General features: G+C 43.5%; 1 protein-coding gene across 3 annotated transcripts in view; it reads right to left on the reverse strand.

Annotated features, from left to right (window-relative positions):
* DOC2B (double C2 domain beta) overlaps positions 1-25395 on the reverse strand; it is an 824332-nt gene that overhangs the window by 138970 nt on the left and 659967 nt on the right. Inside the window, exon 8 of one of the 3 annotated variants that reach the window (XR_013274551.1) lies at positions 11135-11195. The exons of the other annotated variants lie outside the window; for them this stretch is intronic. The gene's annotated coding sequence lies outside the window, so the exon portion shown is untranslated. The remainder of the gene's footprint in view (positions 1-11134; positions 11196-25395) is intronic. 3 annotated transcript variants of the gene reach the window in all.

Raw genomic sequence — 25395 nt, forward strand, 5'->3', positions numbered from 1 at the left:
TACTGTCCTGGGGAAAACCCAAAATGTGTTTTTTTTTTTCAGTTTCAATGATAATAGTAAACAGAACAAATAGAGAGGGTGAATCTTTCCAACAGAGATAGGATCAGAAATAAAAACCTGACAGGTATTCAAATCAATCTCCACTCTGTCCAAAACTAAATCAAGGTTTGCCTTTAGTTATATTGAAAGGATGTTTTAGGTATTAGTTTAGATGTTAACAGCTAGTTAGCCAGACTGCTGGTTGGAAGCTAAACAGTGGGGACCTTCAGTGGAGAGGGTGAACATTTTTAGGTTCTTTTTGCAGCTTTTAAACACCTTTTTCTGTGACTTTTTAAACAGCCCTTTTTTTCTTTCCTTCCTTCAGCCTACTAATTAAGGGGAGTGGTTAATTGGTCACAGGTGCTTGAGGCCTATACAACTTTCTGTAGAGGCTGCTTATCTTTGAGTTTGCTGGAACTTAGACCAAGTAGAACTGGACTAAGTGGTGATTTAAAAACCAGAGTTTAAAACGGGAGGTTATAACGGGGTCAAAGTACCAGTGTAGTGTGAGCGTGTACCTGTGTATTGTAAGTACTTGAGTGTGGTCTGAGTAGTGTGTGGATCGTTAGTACTTGTTTATTGTGTGTGCACATGGGTCTGCGAGTGCACGTTGGTCTGTGAGTGCACGTGGGCCTGCGAGTTGAGTACCTGTGTATTGTCTTGTTGAGTATTAGTGTTAGGAAGCTAGTTTTTAGGAAGCTAGTTAGGAAGCTAGTTTTTAGGTCATTTGGACAGGGTATAATCCCCAATTCTCATTAAATTAGTAGGTAAGATGCCCAGCGGGTGTGGAGATGTGACTTGGTGTACATCTTGCAGCATGTATGCGTTTCTTGATCATCTGATCAAGGGCGAATACTGCTGTGCAAAATGTGAGCACATTGTTTCCCTGGAAGCCCAGGTTCTGAATCTGGGGAAGCAACTGTCACCACTGAGAAGACCCTGCATACTAAAGGAGAGACGGGAACGTACCCAGCAGGTGCCGGCAGGGGCCAGCACAGAGGTGGGTGGAGACAAAGAGGTGCAGGCACTAGAAAAGAGTAGATGGGTGACAGTCAGGAACGGTAGAGGGGTAAGTGCCAAGGAGGCCAGGGCTGGAGCATCCCAATAAGTACGCTCCATTGAGTGACATTGGTGAAACCAGTCAGGGACCAGCAGTGCTGGAGCTGAGGGACTCTCCTAGCTGCTGGGGAAAGAACTCCTCCAGTGAGAGTGGAAGGAGAAACAAAGGGAAAGGAAAGACAGATTCTGGTGGTAGGGGACTCAATTCTTAGAAGGACAGAGAAGGCAATCACAAAGACCTAAAGCGCCAAACTGTATGTTGTCTACCAGTGCTTGAGTTTGGCACATCACGGATCCGATGGACCGAATACTGGGAAGGGCTGGGGAAGACCCGGCTGTCATGGTGCACGTTGACACCAATTGCAAAGTCAGAGGCAGATGGAGTGTCCTAAAGAACGATTTTAGGGACTTGGGAGCTACATTTAGGAAAAGGACCTCCAAGGTAGTAATCTCAGGCATACTACAGGTACCTTGATCCACACCAGAAAGGCAGAGGGAGATTAGGGAAGTAAACAAGTGGCTGAGTAGCTGGTGTAGTAAGGAGGGGTTTGGGTTCCTGGAGGACTGGACTGACTTCTCAGTTGGTCACCAGTACTATAGAAGGGACGGACTGCACCTAAATGAGGAAGGTGCAGATCAGCTGGAAGTAAAGATGGCCAAAAAGTTAGAGGGGGTTTTAAACTAGGGGGGGTGGCCCAGAGGTAGAGATAGTCAGCGTGGAACATATTCCAGGGGGTAGTATTGGGGCATTAGTGGTAGGTTGACTAAAGCACATAAACCCAAGGTAAGTATAGTAACAAGTCCTAGTTGCAATCTTGGAACACCCAATAGGAGAATAGTATGCAACCCCTCTAAACTACGTGGCATGTTCACCAATGCCAGAACCCTGGCGGACAAGATAGGTGAACTAGAGATACTTATCTTTCATAAAATTACACTATATTGACAGCGTTAAATATAGAAAAATATATTTCAATCCAATATACATAAAAAATATATATATATATACGGAAAAAGATGACAGTTTCTCAAGGAATCCACCAAAAGGTTTTTTTTAAACAGTCCAAAAGCAGGTGTTAACATGCCAACCATTGCAGTATTCACGAGGTGATGAGAAAGACAGTCTATATGCTTATATAATTTGTAATTTAATTTATGATAGCAGCTGGTGATTTGATGAGATTTTGAGAACACTTTTTCCATTTGGGCGCTGGGATCAATGAGGAATATTTTATATTGTTCAGTGATATTAGTATTGAACTAGAGATACTATTGTACGAGGAAGATTTGGATTTTGTGGAAATTTCAGAGACCTGGTTCAACAGCTCTCATGATTGGCTGGCAACCATTTAAGGTTATACCCTTTATCGCAGGGATAGAGAGGGTAAAAAGGGTGAGGGGTATGCCTATATATCAAGAATAAATGTACAAGTGAATGTGAGAGAATACATCACTAAGAGAGCTAGGGAGGAGGTGGAGGAGGGTAGAGCTCCAAAGGGATGAAGCTAAGGGAAAAAAAATACTGGGAGTATGCTATAGGCCCCCTAACCTGAGAGAGGAGGGGGGATGGATCTCCTATCGCAATTTGGATTAGCAGCAAGGATGTTCATAGGCCTGACCTGGAATAATCTTGGTTCTTTGCCAAACACGAGAGTGGGAGGCAACATCAGTTGGTGAGTGCATTTTCATTGGGAGAGGTGTCATGGGCACGTCGGTGTGGTGGAAGATTGAAGGATTTTATGAAGATTGATTTAATTTGTGTTTTCTATAATAGTTTATTCAATGGACTTTTAGTTATATATCACAACATCACGGGGTGTTATATTTAGAACCATCACGTTTTTATTCATTTACATTTGTTTATTGCATGAGCGCTACTAAATTATTTCTTAACCAATACTTTGCAGCACACGTTTTAGGTATAATTTGTTTATTATTGTATGTTTTTCACTAAAGTAGCAGCTTTTTTTCACTGATTATCCATTGGCGCAGTGGAGGTACAGAATTTTGGGGAAGGTTTCATTCAGTACCAGCAGACCAGAATAATCAGCATTGATTCATGAAGAATCATTCTTGCCAAACCAATCTATTAACCTTCTACGAGGAGGTGAGTTGCCATCTAGATAAATGAAGGCCTGTAGATGTTGTGTATCTGGATTTTGCAAAAGCATTTGACACAGTTTACACCCCGTTTACTGTACAAAATAAGGTCCATTGACATGGACCATAGGGTGACTACATGGATTGAAAACTGGCTACAAGGGTGAGTTCAGAAGGTGGTGATAAATGGGGAGTATTGGGAATGGTCAGGGGTGGGTAATGGGGTTCCCCTGGGTTCTGTGCTTGGACCAATACTATTTAATTTGTTCATAAACGACCTGGAGAATGGAGTAAACAGTTCAATCTCTGTATTTGTGGACAATAGTAAGCTAAGCAGGGCAATAACTTCTCCACAGGATGTGGAAACTTTGCAAAAAGATCTGAACAAATGAATGGGGTGGGCAACTACATGGCAAATGAGGTATAATGTAGAAAATTTTTAAATAATGCAGTTGGGTGTCAAAAATATGAATGCAATCTATACACTGGGGGAAGAACCTCTGGGAGAATCTGGGATGGAAAAGGTCCTAGGGGTCCTAGTAGATGATAGGCTCAGCAATGGCATGCAATGCCAAGCTGCTGCTAACAAAGCAAACCGAATATTGGCATGCATTAAAAAGGGGATCAACTCCAGAGATAAAACAATAGTTCTCCCGATCTACAAGACTTTGGTCCGGCCGCACCTAGAGTATGCTGTCCAGTTCTGGGCACCAGTCCTCAGGAAGGATGTACTGGAAATGGAGCGAGTACAAAGAAGAGCAAAAAAGCTGATAAAGGGTCTGGAGGATATTAGTTATTAGGAAAGGTTACGAGCACTGAATTTACACATCCTTGCCTCTGGACAAAAGACGCTTGAGAGGGGATATGATTTCAATTTACAAATACCTTACTGGTGACCCCACAATAGGGATAAAACTTTTTTTGCGGAAGGGAGTTTAACAAGACTTGTGGCCACTCATTAAAATTAGAAGAAAAGAGGTTTAACCTTAAACTATGTAGAGGATTCTTTACTGTAAGAGCGGCAAGGATGTATAATTCCCTTCCGTAGGCGGGGAGCATCGATAGTTTCTAAAAAACTATTAGATAAGCACCTAAATGACCCCAACATACAGGAATATACAATGTAATACTGACATATAATCACACACATAGGTTGAACTTGATGGACCATGATCACCCATGATCCACTGCTGCAATGCCAAGCTAGCTCTCTGCCTGTACCTCTGTATAGGCTTTCAGTTAGATAGCTGGAGGGAGTATCAATGGACTACAAGGGCAGTGATTACAGTGGACAGTGCGGTAATCTCTCTCTACCTCTGATATTGCATCTCAGGAACAAAGGAGTACATACGTTCCAGAATACAAGTCATATTTATCTGGCTTTAGTCTCTCCCTCTTTCATTGTAGCCTAGTAAGAAAGCTTACATGTTGTGTAGCATGGGCATGCAACATTTCTGACTGTTGACTATGACATTGTCACTGTCAGTTATTAAACTGACATATTTTTTCACAATAAAATATGCCTCATCTCATCCTCTAACATAGTAGCCAAGTACTACAATTGTTATTCCTTGATAAAAAAAATAGGATTTTTGTACTCACATGTTAAAAACAGCAAAACTGCACAGTACCGCCCAGGGGGCGGTCCTAATGGCTATAACCCCTCACACTGCATCCAATAACTCAGTTCGTTAAAAAGCAGTACAAACATAAATAGTAGGGGTGGGTGCTGTGTCCGTCAATGAACTTCAGAGAAAAGGATTTTACGGTGAGTATAAAAATCCTATTCTCTCTTTCGTTCATTGACGGACACAGCATCTTTATCTTGACCTTAGGGACGTCCCAAAGCAGTGTCAAAAAAATGAGGGGTGGAAACAGCAAGAAAATAACTGCACCCATAACAACCAGAGCTCCTTAATGGAGGAGTTGCAACCTTAAACAGCCGCCTGCAAAACCTTGCGGCTGAAGCAAGCATCCAAAGATGCGCTCACATCAACCTTGTAAAATTTAGTGAAAGTGTGAACGGATGACCAGGTCGCTGCCTTACACACCTGGGAAATGGACACTTGATGTCGGAAAGCCCAGGAGGCACCAATTGCCCTGGTCAAATGCACCGTGACAGGAAAGGGGGGCGCCCGCCCACTTAAGGCATAAGCCTGAACCACGATCTGTCTGATTCACCGAGAAATGGTGGCCGATGAGTCCACCAAGCCATTCTTCGGATCAGCCACCGATACAAACAGCGAGTCCAACCTCTGAAGAGGAGCCGTAGCGGACAAGTACACCCGCAGAGCCCGGACCATGTTCAAGGAATGCAAAGCAACCTCTTTGGGATGTGAAGGCCGAGGACATAAAGACTGAAGCACAATGTCCTCATTTAGGTGAAAGGCCGAAACAACCTTTGGGCGCAGCACCGTCTGATCCTTGTGGAGGACCAAGTAGGGAGACTTGCATGACAAGGCCGCCAACTCAGAAACCATCCTGGCAGATGTAATAGCCACTAGAAAGACTATATTCTGAGAGAGTGTCAATAAGGGGATCTCTCTAATGTTTTCAAACGGCAGTTTCTGAAGCACCGAGAGCACCAGATTCAAATCCCATGGAGGCAGCGGTGGTCGAACTGGAGGGGCCACATGTTGAACCCCCTGGAAAAACATACTCACCAATGAATGAGCCACCAAGGGTCGCTGAAAAAAGACAGCCAAAGCTGATATCTGCCCCTTAATGGTGCTTAAGGCAAGTTTCTGATCTACTCCTCACTGCAAAAACAGCAGGATCCTGGAAACTGAATATGTGCGTGGATGCCACCTCATCTCCTCACACATGGAGATGTAGGCCTTCCACGTATGATGATATATCTTCCGAGAAGATGACTTCCGTGCCCTCAGCATAGTGGAGATTACCGAATCCAACAGACCTTGGTCCCTTATCACCTGGCTTTAAACAGCCATGCTGTTAAAGCCAGCGACGGTAAAGCAGGATGAAGTATTGGACCTTGCGACAGAAGGTCCTCTAGCATCGGCAGCTGCCAAGGAACATCCGCCACCATTCATACTTTGTCGACATACCACAGGCGCTGAGGCCAATCTGGGGCAATAAGAATCACCAGAATCCCCTCGGGCCTCCACTCTGTGAAGCAGACGTGGTAGAAGTTTTATTTGTGGGAAGGCATAAATCAGCCGATAATGCCCCCATGGAGCCACCAACGCATCTGCCGCGTCCTCCCAGGGATCTTTTGACCTGGCCACAAACCTCTGTACCTTCTGATTGAGTCAAGAAGCCAGGAGATCCTCATCTGGCGTGCACCACCTTAGGCAAAGGCAAAGGAGCCAAAATACATCCAGATGCAGCGACCATTTCCCTTGATCCAGCATTTGACGACTTAGGTAGTCCGCTTGCCAGTTTTCTACGCCCCCGGAATGTACACGGCAGAAAGAGCCGATGCACACCGCTCTGCCCACCGGAGGATGTGAGCTACCTCCTGTGCTGCAGCTGAGCTCCTTGTTCCTCTTTGATGATTAACATATGCCACTGCCGTGGCGTTGTCCGACTGGATCCTGACTGGATGCCCCTTCAGCCTCTGTGACCATGTGGAGAGGCATTGCCTGATCGCCTGAAACTCCAGCACATTGATCGGCAGGCGGGATTCTTCCTGCGTCCAGCGACCCTGGGCCGACTGCACGCAAACTCCCCCCCCAACCAGTCAGGCTGGCGTCCGTTGTGATCACCGTCCAATGAAGAGGAAGGAACGACTTCCCGGACCCAAGGGACGGTGACCTCAGCCACCAGAGCAGGGAATCCCTGACTGGCTGGCTCACCCGAATTTCACAATACAGGGATAACGGAGATTTGTCCTATTTGGATAGGATCTCCTTTTGCAAGACTCGGGTGTGGAATTGAGCATACGGTACCGCCTCGAAAGTGGCTACCATGAGACCCAGGACTTGCATGCAAAAACGCTGCGACGACCACCAGCAGGACACCAACAACTTCCCAGCAGCTTGAAGAGTCTGCAGCTTGTCCAAAGGGAGAAAGGCTCTCGCCTCTGAGGAGTCCAGAAGCAAGCCCAGGTACTCCAGGCATTGAGTCGGTCCCAACACCGACTCCTGGAGGTTCAGTAAACAACCAAACTCCTGAAGAGTTTGCATGGTGATTGCCACATCATCCCTTAATTCTGAGGTGGAAGCTGCTCTCAGAAGTAGGTCATCCAGGTAACCCACAATTGCAATCCCTCACTGCCTTAGCAAAGCCAGAATTAGCACTAGCACCTCGGTGAAGACCCTTGGTGCCAACGCCAGGCCAAAAGGGAGAGCTACAAATTGAAACAGAAACCTCTGATACTTGACGCATATGGGGACATGCAAGTATGCGTCCTTGATGTCCAGGGACACCAGGAAATCCCCCTGATGGAGTGCAGCGACCCTGGAGCAAATTGATTCCATCCTGAACCTTTGTACTTTCACAAAGCTGTCGAGGGCCTTGAGATCCAGGACCGGGCGGACCCTTTCCTTCTTTGGGACTACAAACAGATTGCAGTAGAATCCCTGAAACCTTTCTGGTGTTGGCACAGGCATCTCCCCCTGCAGCAGAAGGTCCTGTACTGCCCCGAACAGGGATTCTCGACTTAGGAGAAGATGAAGGCTGGAGGGAAAAAAATCTGTTTGGCAGACAAGAAAGAAACTCTATCTTGTATCCTGATGAAACCAGTTTGCAAACCCACTGGTCAGAAAGTAGGGAGATCCACCAAGTTACAAACTCCTGAAGGCTACCCCCACCGAGAATCTGGCGGGGGCAAACCTTCATGTGGCAACAGATTTGTTCGCAGGCTTGTTTGGCTTGTGAAACCAAGGGCGCTTTTGTCCCTCAGCGGGCACCTTGTCGGACTGGGAACGCTTACCTGCCAACCCGGGCGGGCGAAAAATCCGCTTCTGAGCAGAAAAGGAGGGCCCTTGCCTATGGCATGGCTCCTTACCTTTCCTGGACTGTCGGAGGAACGTACTCTTACCCCCAGTAGCATTCTTAATAATGTCATCCAGCGAGGCTCCAAACAGACTCTCAACCTGGAAGGGCAAATCCGCCAGTGCTTTCTTAGATGCCTGGTCCGCAGACCAGAATTTTAGCCAAATCAGGCGATGTAGCACCACAGCTGATACTGAGGCTCTAGAGAGGAAGGGGGCCGTATCTGAGGCCGCATTACAGACATACTTAAGGCCCTGCACCAACTGGTCCGCCAGCTCCACGCAGACTGGGGAAGCCTGTTGCTTCTCCAACTGACGGTGCAACAATTTAGTCCATTCAGTAAGCTTCTGGGAAACCAGGGCTGTGGCTAACACATGCCACAATGCTGACCCCATCACTGTAAACATGGACCGGGCAACCGCCTCGGCCCTCCTGTTGGCAGGGTCCTTGAAAGCAGGGGTCCCTTCCACCGGAATTGTGGTTACCTTATTTAACCTGGATACCGGGGGGGTCGACAATCGGAGGAGATGTCCATTTCTTCAGGAAACTCTCCTGAAAGGGGAAATGCACCTCCATGTGTTTTGGGACTGAAAAGACCCGCTGCAGGCTTCCCCACGCCTTGTAAATAAACTTATCAAAATAAGTTAGCTAAGGAAAAACCTTAGCCAGCTTGTGGGACCCAAAAGGGACCGACACCAATGTAGCTGTCCCCGCCGTATCCTCCATCTTTAGGTTATCCCGCACCGCTGTGACAAGTGCTCCTACAAGCACCTTTCCCCTGCACTGGCCTGGACACAGTCAGTTTGGACAGTCATTCTCACTGTCCAAACGGTCCTGGTCCGGATCCTCTGAAATGTCAGAACAAGGGCTGCCTGCCACAGCAGGACCCAAGTCTGCATCAGAGCTTTCTCCAGAAGATGGTGTGGGGATGGGGCTGCCCTTGCGCCTGCACACCGCTTCCACCCTGGCAACAAAGGACTCCAGGACCGCCGTCAGAGCGTCCATAGGCACAGCAGGTGCAGGGGAACCGGTTGCCATAACAGGGATGTCTGGGGAAGAAGCACCAGCTTCTGACGCCATGCTGACCCAAACTCGCCTGTCACCACTTAGGGACCTAAAGCAAGTCACACAAAATGCCCACCCTCCTAGCTGCCACAGACAGAGGGGCCCCCCTCAGGACTCACCACCCTGACCCAGGAACTGCGCTGTGTTGCTGCTGTCCGCTCTCCCCTGTGTCAGCCACAATGTGTTCTGTGTAAAAAGCACGCTGTTCCAGTAAGAAACAATCACCCAGCGCTAGAGGCAAAACAAGTTGAGGCTACTAGAAAATGGCCGCCAGCCACCTCAACTAAAATCATTTGAAGGCGCCAGGAAAATGCCCAAAATGGAAAAAACTGTCTATGGCTACAGAAAAATGGCCACAGCCTCAGGAAAATGGCTGCGGTCCATGCGGCAGCCTCCCCACTTGGCGTACACACCAAAACACCCCACCATGGCCCAGAAACAGGGAAGAGGATGAATGGACCCCCAACACCCAGTGTAGCCCCCTGCCAGGGCTTGGAGGACCCCGGTCAGGTATGTGCACCGCACCCCCATATGCCCAGTTACACAGTGGCCCATAGCATGGGGAGGAGGGAAAGGGACAGGGCGAGAAGAAAGGGAGAGTGAGAGACCCCCTAGTTGACCTCCCAGGGAATGGCCAGCTGCTCCATCCTGTCGAAACAGGTGGAACCATACTTACCCCTCCTGCAGGGACTGCTGGACACATTCCACAGACAGACCCATCACCCGAGCAGTATGGGGTGGCTGTCAGCCACGACACACTGTGACACGGACAGCAGTAGCCCGGTCATATGTGTGCCCCGGAGCATATAGCTCACTGGCCACTCCTGAATCAGACGGGGCATGTCGTGGCTGACCCAGTGTGTAGCTAAAATCTGCTCACGCTCAATGGCCAGGCTGGGGAGACTACCCAGATCTATATTATCCAGCCTGTCACCCAGCCCGGCTGTTGATAGTAGATCACAGGAATCAAAAATGCATAAAAAAGAAAAAATTCCCAGGACCAATGGTCCCACCGGGAGCCAGGTCCTTCTCCTACACTAGGCAGAAAAAAACTGAGCTGCTGGATGCAGTGTGAGGGATTACAGCCAGTAGGACCGCCCCCTGGGCGGTACTGTGCAATTTTGCTGTTTTTAACATGTTCTGCCTAGTTCTCTCCAGAAAGGTGCGATATAACCCTAGGGTCAAGATGGAGATGCTGTGTCCGTCAATGAACGAAAGAGAAAAAATGACTGCTGCCCAGTTTACAATCAAACTGTTACATACATACTCCACAACCACTTACTGTATATTTTATATGTTTGACTGTTGTCTTTGAAACATGGTACTTTAATTAGTTATTTTGCCATTACAACAATATACCTTCTGATAGATCTTAGCCCAATTGCGGCTTCTTCTTCCACGGCTTCTAACCTATTGCTTGTTTGTCTAATTTACTGTTGCTACATAAAAAAAAGTGGAAATCTTGGAGTAGAAATCAATCCTATTGGTTTGCTGCTGCTCTATGTAAGCCACCTAATAATGTAAGAGCAAACACAATTATTACACATATTTATGATGCCAGAAAACAGCATCCCTAATGCTGTCCCTGAGATTGGTAATGTTATGTAAAACCATGTACAGTTTTAAAGCATCTCAAGCATGTTATTTAAGCCACCTGAAAAGCCCCTCATCTTTTACTTATTTTACAAATGTTACATTGGCACAGATTCTCCAGGGCAGTTCCCAGCTCCCCATGTTTTTTCATTTTTTTTCATAACTAATAAATTATTAGACCTGAGTATAAATGTTTGGTTCCCATTGATTTTAATGGGACTCAAACTGACATCTGAACTTTTGAGCAATTCAGCAAACATCCTGCAAACCGAACGTGGGTAAGTTTGGCTCATCCCTAATATTTAGACTCACAACATACCTATTGGATGGTCACATGTTTACCCAGGGGTGTCCAGTCTGCATTACTGTCCATGAACTGCCTAGAGATACAAAGAGATGAGCAAGCCTAGTAACCAATCACAAGAACATTAGCACTTCAGAAGCAGAAATATCCATGTAAAGATAAAAAAGCCTATGGCATGCATGCCATAAGCAAGAACAAAAACAGAATTATAAAAGGAAAGAAAACAACTGGAATCATAACATTTTTTTAAAGATTATATATCTGAAACAAGCTTCAAAAGTAGTCCTAAATGGCTCGCTGAGAAAATGTGGCAGTAGCTAAAATGTTAACATTACTTAAGTGCTGTGTGCTCAGAGACTAGTCACTGGAGTCTTGCTGTGAGCAAATTGCATAACTCTAGCTCTATGATTTCTTCAAACAAAAAGAGAATTAAGCTACTTAAACACATTGCAATATTTATTACTAACCCATAACTTATCATACATCTCTGTAAATGGCATGATTATGAAGCAATCATACAGACACATATTCCTAAACACAGATAAAGGGGTTTACTAAGACTGGAGCAGACAGAATCCAGAGCAGCAGTGCATGGCAAGCAATCAGCTTATACCTTTCTGTTTCAAAGTTTAACAGAACACGCAGAGGCTAGAAGCGAATTGGTTATTGTACTGGCCCATTTAGCTTATTTGCTTACTTATGGATGCGGTTCGTTTGGGGAAGTTAAAAAATAATAATTTCATACACTAATTTGATAGTTATGCGCTCCATGAACATATGCTGTTACTGCTTAATAAAGCGATTCATATTTGTGTGCAGTGTACGGGGATGTTTTTGCGCTATGTACTTATAGGAAATACAAGATGTGCATATACGATGGTGATTTTCTCAATTATAAAGATATGCTACTGGTAAGGATTATATACTGTATAATCCATACTACATCTAGATACAAGTGTGTCAAAATATATGTTTTTACTACCAGTTATTTTTATTTTATTTTGGTAGGGGTACCACTATTTTAAGATCAGTGTCTACTAACAATGTTGCTAGCTGGATTAGTACAATAAAGACCCCCCCCCCCCCCCCCCCCCACACACACACACATATATATATATATATTTTTTTTTTTTAATAGGATGCCCACCGACTGAAAATACTCACCTCCTTTCTATCCAGTGATTGTATTATTTTGGGATAAATGTTGCCAAGTGTCATTTAGCAGACTCACAGGAGAGTAAAGCATCATGGACAGTATTATTCTTGATTGCTCTGATGATATGGGTTGCACAGTGGTGTAGTGGTTACCACTCTTGCCTAGCAGTAAAAAGGGTTACTGGTTTGAATCCCAACCACGACACTACCTGCCTGGAGTTTGCATGTTCTCCCTGTGCCTGTGTGGGTTTCTTCCGGGTACTCCAGCTTCCTCCCACACTCCAAAGACATGCAGGTAGGTTAATTGGCTTCTGTCCAAAATTGGCCCTAGTATATGAATGGGGACCTTGGATTGTGGGCTCCTTAAGGGTAGGGACTGATGTGAGTGTGCAATGTACAGGGATAGGGACAATTGTAGACACTCAGGTTGAACTGGATGGACTGGTGTCTTTATTCAACCATACTAACTATGTATATATATAGGGATATTATGATAGCAACACTCAAACTGTTGCTATACAGAAAGACATTTCATATGCTGAAGCACTCTGTATACCGTAATTAGCAATTGCTATGTTTTTGGTTGTCATGAAACTCTTGTTTTCCCATTTTACATCTCAGTAGTGCTGATCTCTTTTGGCCGCTTTTGGCAACTTTCACTCATTCCAGCAGGGCGGCTGATAAGGCAGTAGAACCTGCCCTTCTGGACTCCTTTAGATCTACAGGGGGGCCCGGGTACCTCACATGCAGGAGGTCAGGTTCTATTGCCTAGAAAATATAAAGTAAGGAATGCTTCTAATGCCGCGTACACACGACGGGCTTTCCGGAGGACTTTCGGCAGAGTTCCGACGGACTTCCCGAATGAACGGACTTGGCCACACACAATCACACGGAATCGGACGGAGTTCCGGTGGAAAAATTTAAAACATGTTCTATTTCTAAAGTCCGCCGGATTTTTGGCAAGCAAAGGTCCGATGGAGCCCACACAAGATCGAATTGTCCGACGGACTCGCTCCGTCAGACCTTTGCTGTCAAAAAGTCCAGTCATGTGTACGCGGCATAAGAGTAAGCACTTGTGTAATCCTAACTTGAAACAATGTAATTTTCTCACAGTTTTTATTAGCTGTTACTTGCTTGGCACAGGGAAGGATTCAGGATTGTACAGTATAGCTCTGCAGTTAGGATTCTGTGTCCTCAGTCTTTGATCTTTACATACAATTTCGGCTCAGCTTTGGGCTGCGTCCACAGCTGTTTTAATTCCTGAAACAGATCCCTCTGGGGATCCCTCTGCAGCACAGGCGGCGACTCCTCCTCTCCCTCCCACACGGCTTTCAGCTGCTGCTGGAGGCGAAGCCCCAGGGGGAATTGGTTACAGTAATTGTGACAAGGGGTATAATTCCTGGCACAGCCACAAAGCAAAGAATCATGACAATGTGTAGCATGTGTACACCCCAGCTGCTGCCTCTACAGCTAAAGGGGGTAACAGTTGGGGTCAATAAAAATGCAACTCAACCACTGGGTTTTACTGACCCAAAACTTCACAACTAAACATGTCCTAAGGGCTTATTCGCACAAGTACTCTGACCATGTGAAAGTGTAATTTGTTCATGTGGCTGCAGCTGCCACAAAGCCTAATTTGACAGATGCATGGGTGAGTGGCCAGTATGCACACTGTCTGTGTTCAGGTTTGTACACCTGCAGCCGCATCACTTAGGGGTGTACTCACTTTTGTTGCCAGCGGTTTAGACCTTAATGGTTGTGTGTTGAGTTATGTTAGGTGGACAGCAAATTTACAATGTTATACAAGCTGTACACTCACTATTTTACATTGTAGCAAAGTGTATTTCTTTCAGTGTTATCACATGAAAAGATATAAAATGTTTACAAAAATGTGAGGGGTGTGCTCACTTTTGTGAGATACTCTCTGTGTGCAGGACATATGTGCGTGTTCTCATGTTTTTTGTTTTATTATTTATTTTATTTTTAATTTTATTTTTACCCTGTACCTTTATTTTTATTTTTTTATTGAACTTTACTGCTATCACAAAATCCTTTGGGATAGCATGAGCCACAGCAGGTCCTTTTATGGAGAGAGTTGGGGTCTAGTAGACCCCATATTTCTCATCTTGCCTCAAAAGCAACTGTTCAAACTGAGATCAGTAGACAAACAAACCAAAACTGGAAGTAATTAAATCCTTGCCATTTACGGTTTCTGATGTCATACAATGGAAATACAATGGAAATTCCTCTCGCAGGGGCGTACCTAGAGCATTTTGCACCCGGGGCGGATCCTACACCTGGCACCCCCCCCCCCCCCCACAACTTTTAAATGAAAAAACACCCACAATTTTTTTTCATTTTCTCGAGAATATTTATTGCACAAATTTGTAAACTTTCCATCAACTTAAAAAAAAAAAACATTGGAAAATAAGTTATTAACTTGCTTAAACTTATTTCAATTATTTATAACATTTACTGAACAGATAATACTGCTTTTTTTAAACAAAAAACTGATCCAAACTCCAAAGTGACCGCTCAGTCTATATTGAAAGGAGTCATTCACATCCTCTGCCTTCGAGCCTTCAGTTCTGCAAATTGATCAATGACTGCATCAAAGTTTGCATATTCATGTTCAATTAAAAGTATGGCCAGATTTGTCAATCTTGTCTCACTCATGGTAGAGCGGAAGTCGTTTTTTATTAATTTTAATTTTGAAAAACTTCTTTCACATGAAGCAATGCTCACACAGAGAGTCAAAAAGAATCTAAAACACAGTGGCCTGGATTCTGCACCCTGTATGTAGCGCACATCTGCATTCTGCACTCTGTTTACAGCACACGCCTGGATTCTGCACCCTGTATACAGCACATATCTGCATTCTGCACCCTGTATACAGCATGCACCTGGATTCTGCACCCTGTATACAGCACATATGTGCATTCTGCACCCTGTATACAGCACATATGTGCATTCTGCACCCTGTATACAGCACACGCCTGGATTCTGCACCCTGTATATATCACATATCTGCATTCTGCACTCTGTTTACAGCACACGCCTGGATTCTGCACCCTGTATACAGCACATATCTGCATTCTGCACCCTGTATACAGCATGCACCTGGATTCTGCACCCTGTATACAGCACACGCCTGGATTCTGCACCCTGTATACAGCATGCGCCTGGATTCTGCACCCTGTATACAGCATGCGCCTGGATTCTGCACCCTGTATACAGCATGCGCCTGGATTCTGCACCCTGTATACAGCATGTGCCTGGATTCTGCACCCTGTATACAGCACACGCCTGGATTCTGCACCCTGTATATATCACATATCTGCATTCTGCACTCTGTTTACAGCACACGCCTGGATTCTGCACCCTGTATACAGCACATATCTGCATTCTGCACCCTGTATACAGTGTGCACCTGGATTCTGCACACTGTATACAGCACACGCCTGGATTCTGCACCCTGTATACAGCACATGCCTGAATTTTGCACCCTGTATACAGCACACGCCTGTATTCTGCACCCTGTAAATCATATATAACTGCATTCTGCACCCCCCCCATCAGGTCAGCTACACTATACACATGGCAGGGGGAGGGGGACACAGCTATCACCCTGACCCCCCCTCAGAGAACACAGGGCAGGGGTAGACACAATCCTCCAGCCTCTTCTTACATCAACCCCCCCATCAGGTCAGCTATACTATACACATGGCAGGGGGAGGGGGACACAGCAATCACCCTGACCCCCCCTCAGACCAGCACAGGGCAGGGGTAGACACAATCCTCCAGCCTGCCTCTTCTTACATAACCCCCCCCCCCCCCCAATCAGGTCAGACAGCTACACAATAAACATGGCAGGGGGAGGGACATAGCAATCACAGTGACCCCCCACCTTAGACCAGCACATGGGTAGACACAATTCTGCAGGGCAGGCTGCAGCCTCTTCTTACATCAATCCCCCCCCCCCCCCGCTCACCACCTCGGGCTCTCAGTTGGCTAGGGAGGACTCCTATTCACTGTGTGGAAGCAGCCGCCCCAGCGGAGAGAGATGAGACAGACACACAGAGGCAGCAGTGATGGGTGGAGGCGGAGCTAGCAGGTGGGAATATAGTCACTCACTGGACAGTCTGGAACAGTCCATTGCGGCCACGGCACTGGGGGGTGTTCTAAAAAAATAAAGTGAAAATGAGCAACCACTGACAGCAGGGATGCCCTTGGGATGATCAGACAATGTCACCCCGACTCGGGTGTGGAACGCACCCCCATAGCAAAGTCACTCGGCTACTGACACCCCCCCAAAGTGTGGCACCTGGGGCGGACCGCACCTCCGCCCCCCATTGGTACGCCCCTGTCCTCTCGCACTGTCTAGTGCATCTGATGTGACAGGTTAGCCCAGTAAAGGTGATGGGGGGACCCCCTCCTTCCACCTGTGATCAGACAGCTGTGTAGCCTCTCAGAGCACTTTTACCTTCTACAGAATTGCTGCTTTAAAATAATTATATCAGGATAATGGATACAGCTATAACTTTAGTTACAGGCCTCTAACTTTTTTTCCCACAACTCCCTGGATTCTTGGACACACCCAAGCTAGATATGTTCTCTGCTTCCTCCTCTCCAAGAGGCCACACCTGATGAGGCACAGATAGCCGAGCAAATGATTTACAGCCAGATGGGAGCCCTGCTACTATCATAATCTGAATACTGTAATCTCAGCCAGAGTCTAATAGCATACAGCTTCTCCAAAAGTCCTAGCTATTGTGGGGAGCCCTGCCCTGATTGCTACCAGAGTACTCCAGTGCCAATGGGATAGTATTTTGTCCTTGGCCCTGGATCTCTCCAGCTGTTCACCTGTGTTACCAGAGCTACCCTAGACTTGAATCAAAAGTGTTCTGAACTGTTTTACTGCAGTAGTGATTCTCACCTTGGCTCCTATATAGACTGAGCTATGCAGCCACATGTCACCCTGTTTGAGAGACTTTGCTGTGAAGAGTCCATGTATGTGAAGCTGTCATTATTCTGCAATGTTTGCATCCTGAACCTATGTTGCATTTTTACTTCCAACTTTGCACTTGTTTTGCAAGTTATATTTACTCCCTGTCTAATCAGAGGGCCAATTACCTATTCTGCTAAACAGTTCCTGTTTGAATTTCCAACACAGTGGCTTTGCTGTACTGAAATGCTAACCAGTGTTGTCTTCTGAATGACATGTAACTTTGTCTATCCCCAACACTCTCTGTTCCACTCCACATGTACACATTCATTTCTTTCTTAGGAGACCAATGCTGCTGCCTTTGCTACTAAGAACCTGCCTACCCACTGTGTGTAGGGAAAGAGCTCTTCAGAGATGTAGTCTTGGGTGGCTTGCCTAAGTCAATAGGAAATAACCTAACAACTGTCCCTGCATGACAAACCTGGTGATGTCATATGGAGTAATAGAAGCTGTTTCTTACAAGGACAATGAAGAAAAACGTAATGTTGGAACATGTTCTAGAAGGCAAGAAAATCCTTTAGAGGTAAATATGTGTAATACCTGAAAAAAAACCTTCAATATGAAACCAAATCCAGGTTCACTAAGCTTTTTTACTAGCTAAATCATATAACTGAATGTTAAATCCATCCAAACTGATATATAAATTTTGTGTAAATGTTAGTATGTTTAATCTCCCACTGCCTTCTTATATTTCTGAGAAACGTCAGCATAGAGATCCTCTTATTATGGTCATCGCAAAGCTAAGCAAAGCTATTTTGTTCTTCCAAATCTTTCCAGCAATGAACAATAAATGCATAAAATAAGTATTTAGCAAAAAGAGTGCGACAGTCTTATAACTGAGACATGCAAGGTTGACTGCTAGAGATCTTATTGCTGAACCCCCCCCATAAAAAAATATGAGAATCCTGAAGCTTATTCATTATTTATGATTTTTAGAAAATTTACAACACTTTGATAATAAAAAAAGAGTATCAGGATTAAATGTTTGTTCTATTTTCCAAACAGCTGTACAGTACGAATGAGTGAGTTGTGTTATGGAACGAGTCTAAGGACAGTGTCAGTGACATTTTATTCTGACAAGATATATTTTAGCGCTATCATTGATTTTTTTAAGTGGTACCTTTAGCTTGGTTTAAATATCAATCTGATTCATTTCAACTTTAAAAAATGTTTTTTTTAGGTAATTCTGGCTGCAGGACCATTTTTTTTTAACTAGCTGTAATAGGCCTGAATTGAGTGGTGAAAGTAGCAGCAACCACAGAGCTAGTTTCCGTCTACAAAAAATAAATAAAGTGAAAGCCCTCAGCTTCATACCAATCAACCAGTGGCAAAACCATTTTGTAGTATAGCTTGAGCTCTTATTTTTTTTTTCAGTAACACACTATATTGTATTAGAAGTTTAGTAAAATGTCAAATTTAACACAGTATGCAGTTTTGCATTACAAAACTACATTACACTAGTGTGCTATAGAGTGTATGTACACTATATTGTCAAAAGTATTATATAAAAGTATACGCCTGCCTTTACACGCACATGAACTTTAAGGCATCCCAATCTTAGCCCGTAGGGTTCAATATTGAGTTACCTCCCCTTTGCAGCTATAACAGCTTCAACTCTTCTGGGAAGGCTGTAAAGAAGGTTTAGGAGTGTGTTTATAGGAATGTTTGACCATTCTTCCAGAAGCACATTTGTGAGGTCATACTCTAATTCATCTCAAAGGTGTTCTATCGGGTTGAGGTCAGGACTCTGTGCAGGCCAGTCAAGTTCCTCCCCCCAAACTCACTCATCCCTGTCTTTATGGACCTTGCTTTGTGCAGATTGCTACCTTTTGTTATTCTAAAGAAATAGCTGTTTGTTTGTATGTGTCCATGTGCACAGTGAACATGAATGGGTGTGACTTTTTTATTATTGATCAGCTGCTGCACTTGCAGGGTTCTATAGAGGAAAGTGGCAGGGTCCGAGTCACTTTTGACATGACTAATCCTTTGTTAGTGCAGACTTCAGGGAAAATCAGTGAGCCAATCACACAAGCTGGAAATAACATTTCTGGGGGGGGGGGGGGGGGGTGTTCTGTACACCATCTGTGTTCAGAACGCTTCCTAGTTGCCATATTGCATTACATTTACAGAAAATTTCAGCACTGCGGATTGAGAAGGAAAGATTGTTTTTAATAATGTTATTTTACAATATGGCTTGTGTCACAATTGTATATGCTATAAATATTTTTTTTTCTTTGAAAAAGAGGAATCAGGAAGTGCTAGATCTAGGTTTCTGACTAAATAGTACTGTTCTAGCAAAATTAGATGGTTAACTACTTCCTTTTTGTTGTTTGGTCTCTTAACAAAACTTTTTTTTAAATGTTCCAGTAATAGGTTATAAGCACAACAGTAAATCCAGTAATAGTATATGACAGATAAGATAATTTATTTTCAAAAAAAGTTATTTAAGTATTTTTAAGTCTGGGAAATTAAGTTTTTATGCAATTTGTTATGGAGGTCCCAGTTTCCAACATCCTTAGCCCACGTACACACGGTCGGAGATTTTGGCAACCAAATCCGTCGGATTTAGTCCGACGGATTGTGTCCGGAACTGTTGCATACACACGGTCGGGCCAAGTTGGCGAAAAATCTGATCTTTCAGAACGTGATGACGTAATTTCGTTACGATGGGACTACATTCAGGCTAGTAGTTAATAGCTTTGATGTAGGAAATTGATCTGAGCATGCGTGGCACTTGGTCCGATCAAAATGCTCTACACATGATCGGATTAGGTCCGTCCGGCCCAGTTGGTCGGGAAATCTTTCCAACATGTTGGAAAATTGGGTCAGACGGAGATTCGGGCGGAATCAGTCCGATGCATACCACACACAGTCGGATTATCTGACGACACGGTCCGATAAGACTCATTCCGACAGATTCTCCGACCGTGTGTACAAGGGCTTAAACAAAGTCTACTGAGGGTGAGGAAAAATGAAACAACTCTCTTAAGGTAGGAACAGTGCAATATCATCTGTAAGACTTGAGAATGACATGTGGTCTCCCCCATATGAGAGGTTCCCTGACTGAGTAACATGCAAGGACTAGTTTCAACAGGATAAATAGCCCTGGGGACCCAAAGGACTTTTCTAGGTAACTCTAAAGTAAGACTTCTACCGGGAGAAGTGACATCACTGAATTAAGGTGTATTGCCCTGTACACACGGTCGGAAATTCAGATGGAAAAGGTCAGATCTGATTATATTATCGGAAAATCCAATCGTGTGTGTGCTCTATCGGACCTTTTCCGTCTGAAAAAATTTGAGAGCAGGATCTAAAATATTCAGACAAAAAAATCCGATCTGACTTTTTCTGATCGTTTGTAGAGAATTCCGACGGACAAAGTTCCACGCATGCTCAGATTAAACTACGAGACCAAAGCTATTGGTTACTAGCCTCTACGTAGTCCAGTCGTATGCAACGAAAGTCACCTCGTTCCAACAACTTTGTCCGACCGTGTGTATGCAACACAAGTTTTGGACAAAGTCCGTCGGGAAAAAATCTGACGGATTTTGTAGTCGGAATGTCCGACTGTGTGTACAAGGCATATTATGTGTTGTATTGTGTTAGGGCAGTCTATTCATTTTAGGGTGCACACCACACTGTGTTATGGTATGCCAAAATGTGCATTGGCATGCTGCATTAGGGTGTCATTAAGAATAATTGGCATAGCAGCAACATAATGCAAAACACAATAGTTTTTTTTTTTTTTTTTACACCTTATTACAATGCAAAGGTATTACTTTAGCCCAAGTAAAATCAATAATAATATTTTTCTCTGCGTGTTTTATATTTCTTCACTCTTCAATATGAATACATGACAGTAATGATATTATTATTATGCCAAACAATTCTGACAGTTTTCAGCAAACGTCAGAAAGAGAAGCAATAGCACAATGCAACACAAGTGTTTGTGTTGAAATGCTCAAGAACCACAGCTAAATCCCAGTTGGCAAACATATAAATAAACATCAACTTAGATGATTTCAAGTGGATTTATACATTACTACAAATTAAGCACACCAGCATTGCATTAAATCCCTTGTTTCATCATATGAATATTTCCCAGCATATCCCTATGGTATTTCAGTGCACTAGGGTTTGTCTGTATGCAGAAAAAATGCAGTTGGTATGTTGAATGTATTTCCATTCATTAGAAATGACTTAAGAGTTTCCTCAGGGTGACACTGTAGAGCTTCAGTATTTCTCTTGAGATCCAATTATCACAATATAAAGACACCGTTTTAGATTTTATTATATTTTTAATAAAATATGCTTGAATTAAGACGAGATCCATGATCTTCCACCTAGGTTCAATGAGGCATGTAAACTTAGAAGGATGTACATTTGTGGCCCCAGTGAAAAATAATTATGTCACTCAACTAGTGTCACTGCTTTACAATCTTCACTGCCTTTATAGCTGTCACCCCCAAGGAACACTTCAATCATTAGCATTTCTAGGAGCTCAGCATCAGTCTAACTGAATAGTCACCAATATATCTCTGCTACAGAATAGCACATGGATAGATTCCTTGCTGCTATTCTCTTGACGTACTACCTTTAAATATTCCATTAATAAATACTGACCTTGGACATATATCAAATCTGCAATAGCAGAAACTGGGGAATAACCCTTTCTTATTTTATCAGGCATTTGTGTATTTCTCTTTATTTCCTTATATTATACAATTAACAACAATACATGGCTAGGTAAATAACAGTCATCAATAGAATCTTCTTTCTAGTGGATTTTCTTATTTTTTTAATATAACCTAAAAGTGTTATGTGCCTGCTGTACCATGTATTTCCTCCTCTCTTTTGTTTTTCTTTTTTGCGTGAAAGAGACAAATAATAACTATAGTGCCAGTTTACTGAACTGCTGACATTTTTGTTCTTCAAATTTTTTTATATCATTTGGATAGTTGTGTTGATTAGTATTTGATTTATGGTGTGTTTTCTTATTGATTTAAAATAAATGTTATTGAAAGTACTTGGAAATATAAGCTCAAATCTATCAACTATTTACAGTTGTGCTCAAAAGTTTGCGTACCCTGGCAAAAATTGTGGAATTTCGGCATTGATATTGAAAATATGACTGATCATGTGAAAAAACTGTCTTTTATTTAAGGATAGCAATCAGATGAAGCCATTTATTATCACATAGTTTTTTTGGATCCCTTTTTAAATCATAATGATAACAGAAATCTCCTAAATAGCCCTGATCAAAAGTTTACATACCCTGGAATATTTGGCCTTGGTACTGACAGAACGTGGCGCATACAGGTTAAAATGGCAATTAAAATGTAATTTCCAGCATTTGTGGCTTTTTAACCACTTCACCCCTGGACCATTTTGCTGTCCAAAGACCAGATCACTTTTTGCGATTCGGCACTGTGTCGCTTTAACTGACAATTGCGCGGTCATGCGACGTGGCTCCCAAACAAAATTGAAGTCCTTTTTCCCAAAAATAGAGCTTTCTTTTGGTGGTATTTGATCACCCCTGCGGTTTTTATTTTTTGCGCTATAAACAAAAATAGAGCGACAATTTTGAAAAAAACACATTATTTTTTACTTTTTCTTATAATAAATATCCCCCAAATATATATAAAAAAACATTTTTTTCCTCAGTTTAGGCCGATACGTATTCTTCTACATATTTGTGGTAAAAAAAATCACAATAAGCGATTATTGATTGGTTTGCGCAAAAGTTATAGCGTTCACAAAATAGGGGATAGTTTTATGGCATTTTTATTAACATTTTTTTTTTTTACTAGTAATGGTGGCGATCAGCGATTTTTATTGTGACTGCGACATTATGGCGGACACATCGGACATTTTTGACACATTTTTGGGACCATTGTCATTTATACAGCAATCACTGTTATATAAATGCAGTGATTCCTGTGTAAATGACACTGGCAGTGAAGGGGTTAACCAGTGGGTGGCAGTGTAGGGGGTTAAGTATTCCTAGGGGTGTGTTACTAACTGTGGGGGGCTGGGCTTTCATTTAGTGAACACTGATCTCTGCTCCAATCACATGGAGCAGAGATCAGCGTCACTAGTTGCTAGGCAGAACAGGGAGATGCTGTTTACAATGGCATCTCTCCGTTCAGCCACCCCGTTAGACGATCGTAGGTATGCCCGCGGCGATCGAGTCTGCGGGACCAGCGACCGGACTCACGGGGGTCCTGACCAGCACGTGAGCGCACCGCCGGCGACAAGCTCGCGATGGCAGGGCGGCAAATTTAAAGGGACGTACAGGTACACCCATTTGCCTGCCCGTGCCATTCTGCCGACGTACATCGGCATGAGCCGGTCGGGAACCAGTTAAATTACAATTAGTGTCTGTGTATAAATAGTCAATGAGTTTGTTGGCTCTCACATGGATGCACTAAGCAGGCTAGACATTGAGCCATGAGGAGGTAGAAAAGAACAGTCAAAAGACCTGCGTAACAAGGTAATGTAACTTTACAAAGATGAAAAAGGATATAAAAAGATATCCTAATCCTTGAATATGCCAGTCAGTACTGTTCAATCACTTAATAAAAAGTGGAAAATTTGGGAGATTTATTGATACCAAGCCAAGGTTAGGTAGATCAAGAAATATTTTAGCCACAACTGCCACAGGAACTGTTCGGGATACAAAGAAAAACCTACAGGTAACCTCAGGAGAAATACAGGCTGCTCTGGAAAAAGATGGTGTGGTTGTTTTTAAGGAGCACAATATGATGATACTTAAAAAAAGAGCTGCAAGTTGCCAGAAAGAAGTCTTTACTGTATAAGTTCCACAAAAAAGCATGGGAACAATATGCCCAACAACAACTTGACATGCCTCATTTGCTTTTTTTGTGGCAATGGTGCAGTAAAGGCTTCCTTCTGGCAGCTCAACCATGCAGCTCTTTTTTGTTCAAGTATCGTTGAATTGTGCTCCTTAAAAACGACCACAGTCTTTCTGGAGAGCAACCTGTATTTTTCCTTTGGTTACCTGTGGGTTTTTCTTTGTATCCTGATTAATTCTTCCAACAGTTGTAGCTGCAATCTTTCTTGGCCTACCTGACCTTGGCTTGGTATCAAAAGAGCCCCTAATTTTCCACTTCTTAATAAGTGATTAAACAGTACTGACTGCCATATTCAAGGCTTTGGAAATATTTTTATATCCTTTTCCATCTTTGTAAAGTTTAATTACCTTGTTAAGCAGGTCTTTTGTCTGTTCTTTTCTACCTCCTCAAGGCTCAGTGTCTAGCCTGCTTAGTTCATCCATGTGAGAGCTAACAAACTCATTGACTGTTTATACAGAGACACTAATTGTGATTTAAAAAGCCACAAATGTGGGAAATTCAAACATTCCAGGGTATGTAAACCTTGTTTAGGGCCATTTGGGTGATTTCTGTTATCATTATGATTTAAAAAGGGTCCAAAAATCTATGTGGTAACAAATGGCTTCATGTGCTTGCTATCCTTAAATAAAAGAAAGTTTTTTGCATGATCAGTCATATTTTCAATACTAACGCCAACATTTCACAATTTCTGCCAGGGCATGCAAACTTTTGAGCACAACTTTATACTGTCATTCTTGAGAGGAAGGATTCTTGGTAAAGGCTCGTAGAGCCCCCAGGGCATTACTTTGCCCAGGGGCCCATGATGCTATTAAGATGGCTCTGGGGTGTATGTCACAGGCCCCCTAAACTGAAGGACAAAAAGGAGACCAATCACCAAATGTTTGATACAGTACCCAATAAACACTTAATTTACAAATTGAGGTCTTTTGAAATGAATCATAGTGTATGTACCTGGATAGAAAACTAGCTACAAAAGCGCGTCCAGAGGGTGGTGATCAATAGCATATTATATCAATGATATGGGGTTGTAAGTGGGGTATCCCCAAGGCTATGTCCTGGAACCAACTCTGTTCAACTTTTTCATAAATGATATTGAAGTTGGTATGAATAGTTCAATCTCAGTGTTTGCTGATGACACAAAGCTAAGCAGAGTAATAAGTTCACAACAAGATATAGCATTTTCTACATAACGACATTGACAAAGTGAAAATTCTTAAACCATGGTAAAAAAAACAATACAA

Source organism: Lithobates pipiens, unplaced genomic scaffold, assembly GCF_037356315.1.
Source record: "Lithobates pipiens isolate NorthernLeopardFrog02 unplaced genomic scaffold, aLitPip1_a1.2 Scaffold_16, whole genome shotgun sequence".
In the NCBI taxonomy this organism is placed as follows: Eukaryota; Metazoa; Chordata; class Amphibia; order Anura; family Ranidae; genus Lithobates; species Lithobates pipiens.